Source organism: Dioscorea cayenensis, unplaced genomic scaffold (genome assembly GCF_009730915.1).
Source record: "Dioscorea cayenensis subsp. rotundata cultivar TDr96_F1 unplaced genomic scaffold, TDr96_F1_v2_PseudoChromosome.rev07_lg8_w22 25.fasta BLBR01000748.1, whole genome shotgun sequence".
In the NCBI taxonomy this organism is placed as follows: Eukaryota; Viridiplantae; Streptophyta; class Magnoliopsida; order Dioscoreales; family Dioscoreaceae; genus Dioscorea; species Dioscorea cayenensis.
In genome coordinates, this window is record NW_024087139.1 from 43,409 (window position 1) to 52,286 (window position 8,878).

The 8,878-nt window shown below is 38.1% G+C and overlaps 1 pseudogene; it reads right to left on the reverse strand.

The window, feature by feature from the left end:
* Positions 1–7,046: 7,046 nt before the first annotated feature.
* Positions 7,047–8,168, reverse strand: LOC120254929 (annotated as a pseudogene).
* Between the last annotated feature and the right edge of the window lie 710 nt (positions 8,169–8,878).

The window sequence follows — 8,878 nt, forward strand, 5'->3', positions numbered from 1 at the left end:
GTCATACGATGCAGGTTAACGAGAGATAGAATGTTATGCACGCGCCTATATCCTAAGGCTTATCAGTGGTATCCTCATGCAGGATATGTCTTTGAGCAGTGGTTCATCTAAAGTGGTTACCAGCTCGAGGGATTTTACGTAGCGTGAAGATGTAGTTGGGGTTCAACATGTCTAGCAATGAAAAATGTCAGTGGATCTATGTTATTACTTCAATCATGGGCATAGTATATGATTTTCAAGCATATCCCCTCGAACCCGCTTCTATTGTATCCTTTCCTCCCGGCCCGTAGGTGAGAACAAATTAAATTGATGCTTCATTTTTACACTCAATTATAATACATTGAAAAATATAATTCATTCTCATTTTTTAGGTGGGCGTACATTGAAGTGGATGATGATAGCCGTAGCAACAAGCACAATGTGAAGGTATATAGTCAATTACTAGATCACTTAGAGATGCAAAGTGTAATGTTGTTAAAAAAACTAATAATTCATGCACATATTTTAAGTATTAATAATAGTTGATTATTTGGTAAACAATTTTGAATAGTTTATATGGTGGCCTTATAATACAAACGAGATAATAGCACAAGTGTCACATGACATTTTTCACGAACAGACCTTTATGGACTGTGTTTACATCATTGATTTTCTTCGAAGTTGTCTAGTGACACCAAACCGATCGAGTGACAAGACAATTTAGCTTCGCCCTAAGGTGTTCCTCTCGCTCCGAGCTTTGCATTGGACCGATCCATGATCATGATTTTCATGGCGTAATCGACACGTATCGGGCATTGATGTACATGAGATGGATTGGATCATGGAGAGATAGAGCATGATATTGCCTCAGCCTTCATGTTCCTACCGGGAATATAGCAATGTTGCCTGAATATTATTAATGGTATACTATTAACACCATACTATTTTTGTCGACAGATCAGGACTTGTTGGATCTCATATGAGAGGGAACACCATACTATTTTTGTCGAAAGATCAGGACCCGTCAGCATAGTTCTTAGGGTGAATATGATGAGACACATATTCCTCGACAACCATAGCACAAGGGTACTAGTCATTTCACTCATTAGATGATATCAACATTACTCGATCATCTCATCTCCATGGATTTCCTCCAATTGAGCCCAACGGATACTTGGTTGATTTCTAGATGGACTTTGTGCGGAATTTATTTGAGTATCAACCTCATCCACCCTATGGAACGCGGACAATCTAGTTGTTCAACTCTATTTCGGCAACAAGTGGAATTACCTCCAAACCCTTCATACTTTTGCTCGCGAACATAAACACTCTAGCTCTCAAGAATACATGATTCGCATCTAATCATCGTCGATGACCACCTCGATAAGTATTAGTGTATAAGTAATATGAAGTATTTTTTTCTTACATTGAGCATTATTTTTCTCAAATTTTATCGCTTATTCTTGTGTATATGTGTTCGTTTGTGCATTTAGGGTTGTGGAGATAATTGTGAAAGAAAGAAACCAAAAGTAGATCGTAATTGCAATTTTTGATGAAGTTCTTAGATTGAACAAATGTGAAGATACAAGTTGTGCTCAAAGACATTTGGGTGTGTGCCAACCTCCATTGTGTTCAAGAAAATATACAAATTGGAGGGGTACAAAGGTAGTCATACTCATGTGTTCCGACTTGTGCAAGACTATCAAGATCTTCATCAATGTGATTTCATTGCCGCATGGAAATGTGCCCATTCATGTGGCCTTGATGAAAAGTGTGGATTCGGGAGTATTTTGGAGAAGAACTATAGCGGTTTATTATAGTAAATCATTGTAGCAAAAAGTATCAGTGAAGCGATCTGCTTTACTGCTGCATGGAAATCGAGTTTCGAAATACACACCGAATGTGTGGAAATTCCATACGCCCATGTAAATACCCGATTCTAGCCCCTATAAAAGCCGCAATTTCAAATATTTTAAGGAATCTTTTTCTCATCTTTCCCCCATTTTTTGAGGCGCTAGTGGCTAGGGTTTGGGGAGGCTTTGGCTAGGTCTTTGGAGCGATTCTACGACCTTCAACACCATGTTCCTTTGGAATATAGCTATTGGGAGAGGTTTAGTCGGCATCAATTCGGCAAGGTGTGCCCTAGGCTTGACGAAGGAACCCTTGGAGAAGACGAGGCAACTCCACAAGACCATCGATCACGGACTACAAGAGGGTTTTTACCTATGGATTGCATGCTTTTACATTCGATTTCATTATTGATTGTATCTTGCTCCATAGAGAGCTAAACCCCTAGTGGGTGCTTGGACTTGTAAAACTAATAAACGCCTAAATATACATATTTTTGTAATGCGTACCAATGCTCATGTTTATTGTATTTTATTGAGATTTGATGCCTTTTTTATGGTTTAATCATTTTATTTCATGTTTGAGGCATAAAGGAAGCCTAGGTGAGCTCAACAATGGAATGTAAGAAGAAATTGACATCGAAAAACATCATTTTTTGGACCCCGGCACTCGGACATGCACTCATGAGCTGCTGGAACATGAAAAATTTCAGAAAAAAAGTCTAAGTCTAGATTTCCTTACAGCAGTTATATGACCATCCTCACGAGTAGTATTGTGAGTGTGAGGCCACCCTAGTGAAGCCCGAGTTCATCCCTTTATAAGCATTGTTAGGGTTTTTTTTGTGGGGAGGAGGCCTTCTTCTTGGAGCTCACCACCACCACACCAAATCGGAGCTAGAAGTAAGGTTTTGAGGGCATTTCCACGGAGGATTTGATGAGGAGAACGCGATTTTGGGCGAGATCTACTCCCTAGGGCTTGTGTAGAGGAGGTTGAAGACAAGGGAAGCCACCTCTTGTGTGGCGCCTTTGGAAGCTTCTCCGGCCTTCATTCTTTGAGGGAGTGTTTCTTATGTTTTGTTTGGTTGTTTGCATGGATTTCTTGTTGTATTTGATGACTATGAATAACTAAACCATAAGGTCAGCGGATGTAGGTGAACCTTGGGGGTGAACTTGTGCTTGTATGGATGCTTGGTTCTTTCTATTGTATTTTCGCTTGTTTGTGATCCTTGCTTGGTGTATTTGAATGCTTTGGCATGCATGAGAACTCAGTGTATCAATTCTTAGGTAATGCTAGGTTGCATGATCATTGGCCTAGTGTTAGACTCACTAAGCTTGGAAGGGAAACACGTATAAATACGCCATGACCATCAGGCATTTATACCCCTCCAATTCTAGGGTTAAGTATTAGCTTGTATTCTAACCCTAACTTGAGAAAAACCACCTTTCCCATTGCAATCGTGGGAGGATTTGGGCAAGAGATTCCGTATCCAATACTGCATGCGGATTAGGGTCAATTTCCGTGACCATCGGGTTGACCCTAATCTAGGGTTTTCTCGGTCCAACTAGCCATTTGCATGTTAGTTCTGGCATCCTACACACTTTAGTAGCCCCTGAGAGGATCCTCATCCGCGACCGCTTTCTTTCCTTAATTATCCCCCGAATCTTGCCTTTATTGTTAGCATTTTATTAGCATTTTACTTGTTTATTTGTTTTATCACTATCACATTCAAACTTGGAGGTTAAACAACATAGCGAAGAGGAAGTAAGAGTAGCTTCTCGTGCCCTTGGGAGTATGACCCTCGTGCTCGCACGAGGGTACTACTGGCCGATCCTGTACACTTGTGGGGAAGCGATCATAAACCCTAGGATGATTTTGTTTCATTGATCTTTTATTATGATTGTTTAATTGATGTTTTTAATTGAGTTCCAAACTTGAATGCTTGTTGAATTAATTTTCTCTTAGAGTGACACTAAGGTTGAGAATCTATCTTGGTAATCCTTGTGGATGAGTGACATACCATGAGGGTTAGACAAAGATAGGTTAGAAAGGGTCACAAGGGTGAGTCGAGAGGTAGCGCAACACCCCTTTCCCTTCCGATGTGATTTATCCCTACCTCCACGTTCCAAGAGTTTTTGTGGGCACAATAAAGTGAAGTGCTAGCGACAAACTCACATGGGCTTAGTTGCGTGAGCAATGTAGTGAAGTGTTGAAGTAATCCTTAATGTTGAGGCTTAATTGTGACTAGGGGTCTTTCACTCGGACCAAAGGGTTAGATTTATATTAGAGAATAAGGTTTGTCACTTGGAGTCCCCCAAATATTTATGCAACCCCACACAAAGGTGAGGCGCCGAGAGTATCCCTTCTCGCCGGGCTTAGTGTCGATGGGTTAGTCACAGCTTGACCTTAAGTTTGGGACCGTGTGTCTTAGGATTTCCACGACTCATTAGACATCAGTTAGGAGACATAATGATTGGTCTTACACTTGAAAAATAGTCCCTAGGTTGAGCAATGTCCAGGTGCACCATTTTCAATCGATTGTCTCTCCTATTATTCTATTGCATCTCTTTCTTCTTTACTTTATTTCTATTTGCATTAATATTGTCCGCACCACTCTTAAATCATCTTCACTATAGTTAAATAGTAATTCTTGTGCTTCTGAGCTTTATTCACTATGGATACGACTACCTACTCACTAGGGTACTTTATTACTTTCGACAACCCTGCTGCACTTGCAGTACACACACACAAGGGGTGTGTCAGACCCACCAGCCGAGCAAGCACAAAGACCTAGGCCACGGGGACTGCCTGACAGAGATATCCATCCACCTTGATATTTTACTGAGAGGTGGCAGCGTAGATGGTAGGTTAGACTCTTGTATTAGTTGTTGTTTTTCTTTATTGTGTGCGTAGAACCTTCTCTAATATTTTTTTTCTTGGTGTTCTATATTCTGTATTTTTTTTTTGCATTTGTTTTTTCTTCATATACTTAAACAAAAGGCTTTAATGATAAGTCATTGCATGTTATAAATATATGGAAAGCTTACATCATAAAACATTACAACAAAGAAGACATTTAGTATACATTATGACCGACTACTTGAACCGGCAATGTTGGGACAATTTTGGTGACTATGTCCTTCATTACGACATAAACCACAACGCTTTGGTACGCACACCTTCCCTAAAATCCATTTTTGTTGTGAATCCTTGGACATTTTTGGTCGTCCTTTCATCCTGCCTTTCTCATCGTAATATCGGGGACGTAGACGTGGACCATTATAAGAGTTCCAATATCCCTCATTTGATACTTTGTGGGATCGAAAATATGCATCCGGCATCATGAAAAGACACTAGACGATGTATCGAAAGCACAAAATATCGTATTTGTTTTTGTGGGTTCTTTCATTCCTAATAGAGGCAAGCCTCTATTATTAATTACCCTAGATTAGAAATCTTAGGAACCTCCGATTAAGGGCAAAAGTACAAAGTAATGATGAAAAAGATTTGCAAAATTTATTATATAAAACATATTTATTACATCACTTATATATATATATGTATATATATATATTTTTTTATATCATCTACTGCCGCCCTTTTGTGCCTTGTCATTGCATTACCGCCTCATAGTCTGTCTTTGAAAATAAATATTTCATGCCCGCCTTAAAATGAGGCACCGCTGCCTGTGCCTTATCATCGCATTGCCTGCCGCTGCATATGCCTTATTGCCATTTTTAGATCTCGTTATTGTCTTGAGATTCGCTCATCGCTTGTGCTTTTGTCGGGGACATTGCATATTTCATTATCATTTTTGAAATGTCTTTCTCACTACGGTCTTGGGAGATAAATATATATCTCATTTCCATCCTTCGGGAATGGAACATTCTTATTATGTTTTTGGACCGAGTGATTTTGTTATTGCGTTATGCTGGCTTATTGCCGTCTTGAAATGAATAAGTCACTACTATCTATGCCTTATCATCGCATTACATGCTTTGCTATTGTATGCGATAGGCATCTCATTATTGCTTTTGAAATTTATTACTCGCCTTTGGGTTGAAAAATTTTAATCATTGATTAACCCTTGATGCTACTTTTGGATATAAGGAAATGTTGTTCAAATCATCGAACAATATCCGTATTTCTGTATTCTTTTCTCTTATGGTAGGCCCTGCACTCGGGATGTATTCTCATATACATGGTGATGCATTCTGCCGCACATGTATGCATGCCTTCTCATTGTATATATATATTTGCATGCTTCCTCATGAATTTGCATGCAAACTCTTCATCATTCATCATTTTTTTTACATATATGTCTTTTTCATGATGGGCCCACTATATTTTTTTTATTCCATATTTTTTTATTTCTCATCTCATAAACGTAGACATTTTTGTATATTATTATTGTTATTATTTTGCTTTCATGCACATATATATATATATATATATATATATATTTATTTTTTAACAGTGGCCAACTCTTTATGCATGTCTCACTCTATTTAAATGCCCATATGACATGTTTTTCTCAAATATATTTAATACTTCTCATTTTTATTTTTATTTTTGCATCATTTCCCATTTTTTTGTTTAGCGTCCCTTCTCATTATTTCATTCATCACTTTTATATGCCAGGCATGTATGCATGCTTCATCATCATTGTTTTTGTTTTTTTTTTCTCATTATATATATTTGTTGCCATGAACATGTGCATGCATATAACAATAATAATTTTTATTATTATTCTTTTTATCATTATTATTATTATTTTTCATATATCTTCCCATGCATGCATGTTTCAAGACTATAGTATGCGATTTTTTTATTTTTATATGCATGCATGGCACGTGATCATGGGTTTCTAAATATATATTATATATTTTTATTTATTATTTTTTTGTTTGTTTTTATTATTATTATTATTTTTTTATTTATTTTTCTTTTAAACCTCGGAACCATGTTCATTAGCGGTGGGCCCGCCTCTTTAAGTCATGAACATGCATTCAATTTTTTAAGTACGTATATATGCACGAATTCTCTTTTTTTCCTTTATGCATTCATCATGCATATATATACCCTGACATAATATTGCTAACTCGTGGTTTCTGCAGATGCAGTGTGAATTTGTTTGGTCTTCTATTTATGAGGAATAAGTAACAATGTTCAGCATTTGACAATGCCTTATTTGTTTTGCTGAATATAAACATTAATTCTCATCTAAAACAGCTACAATCGTGAGATAAAACCAATTTATTTGGTCTTGTCCATGTGACGAACCAGATCAACCACATGGTTGTTGTAACCCCATTCATTGTCATACCGTGGGACAAATTTGAGAAATTTTTTATTCAAGGCAATTCCATTTTCCAACCTTAGCATCAAAGATGCTTGACCCGCTATCACCAACGAAATCAATAGAAACCAAGTCATTATCAATATAACCCAATATACCTTTAATTTTTCCCCTCGATTCTTCCTTGATTGCAGCTTTGACTTCATCATATGCGACTGACTTCTCAAGCCTTGCTATGAGATCCACATGCCATTCTTGTCAATTTTCCATTCAAGGCAAGGAGCATCTCACCAAGAGCTTTTGCAGACACCGTGTTGCTAGGAATAATGTTAAAACTAGCAATTCTTCCACCTCTCCGGGTCCTTGGCGAGATGGCCCATCAACGCTTTTTATATGGTCGTAATTAAGTGCACTCGTGGTCATCAAAACCCCTCAACAATGGCAAATCTATCATGAATGACCTTTGCCAATGGTGCAAGGCAATTAGCGGTACAGCTAGCATTAGAAACAATATCGATGTCTGGCTTGTACTCGTACTCATTCACACCAATGACAAACATAGGGGCATCCTTGCTAAGAGCAGAGATAATAACCTTCTTCGCACCACCCTTCAGATGTGCTGTAGCCTTGTCTTTATCTGTGAAAACACCAGTGGATTCCATAACATAATCAGACCCTGGCTTTTGCCCCCAAGAAATCTCCTCAGGGTTCCTAACACCAAACACAGTGACCTCCTTCTCACCAAAGACAAGGGTCTTTAAATCCTTCATTTTGATCTCATGATGCTTCCATTAGCCATGCACACCATCGTACTTAAACATGTAGGTCATGTGATCAGTGGTGATGAAGGGATCATTGACGGCCACAAGGTCCACATCTTCGCTCTGGAGAGCTACCCTTGCCACCAATCACCCGATCTTTCCAAATTCATTGATGCCGATCTTGATCTTTCCCATTGAGATCTGAGAAAATAAGCTGCGGTGAAAGAAAAGCGAGATCGATCCATGATCTGACAGTGACGGCAACGAGTGGCGGCGGCGGCATGCTTGGCGGCATTATCTCAGCCATCCAAGCATGCCGCGGTGGTGAACAGCGGCAACGGCGTCAGCGGCGACGAGCATCAGATGGCAAACAGTCCAGACAGCGGATACCGGACATGGTTGGCGGCATTATTTCAGCCATTCAACCATGTCCGCGACCTCCTTAACAGGCAGCAACGGCGACGGCAGCGGCGGTGGCAACGGCATCAAGCGGCGGCGAGCATCAGCGCTGGGAATTCTTCTCCCTCTTTTTATCTATATATTATATATATATATATATATATATATATATATATATATACGGGAGGATGGAGGAGGAGATAAAAAAAACCTTAGAGTTTTTTTTTTCAAACTTTTTCCTAGATTTCTCCTTCTTCCTTTTTTTCGGATCCCTCACTTTTTTTCCTCTCCTCCTTCTTTTCTCGATCTCCTCCCACCTTTTTTAAAAAGAAAAAGCGGATCTTATCTTCTTCCACCAACCCCTCCAGTCAAATCACAACAAAGGGGTGAGGATAAAAATTTTTTTAAATAATAATAGTTTTTATTTCTTTTTATTTTTATTTTTATTTTTATTTTTATTATTTTTTTATTATTTTCTTTTATTTTATTATTATTATTATTATTATTTTTTAAATTTAAATTTGAATTATAATTTCAAATTAAAAAATTTAAATTTCGAATTTTTTTTCTATTATTATTATTTTTAAAAAAATTA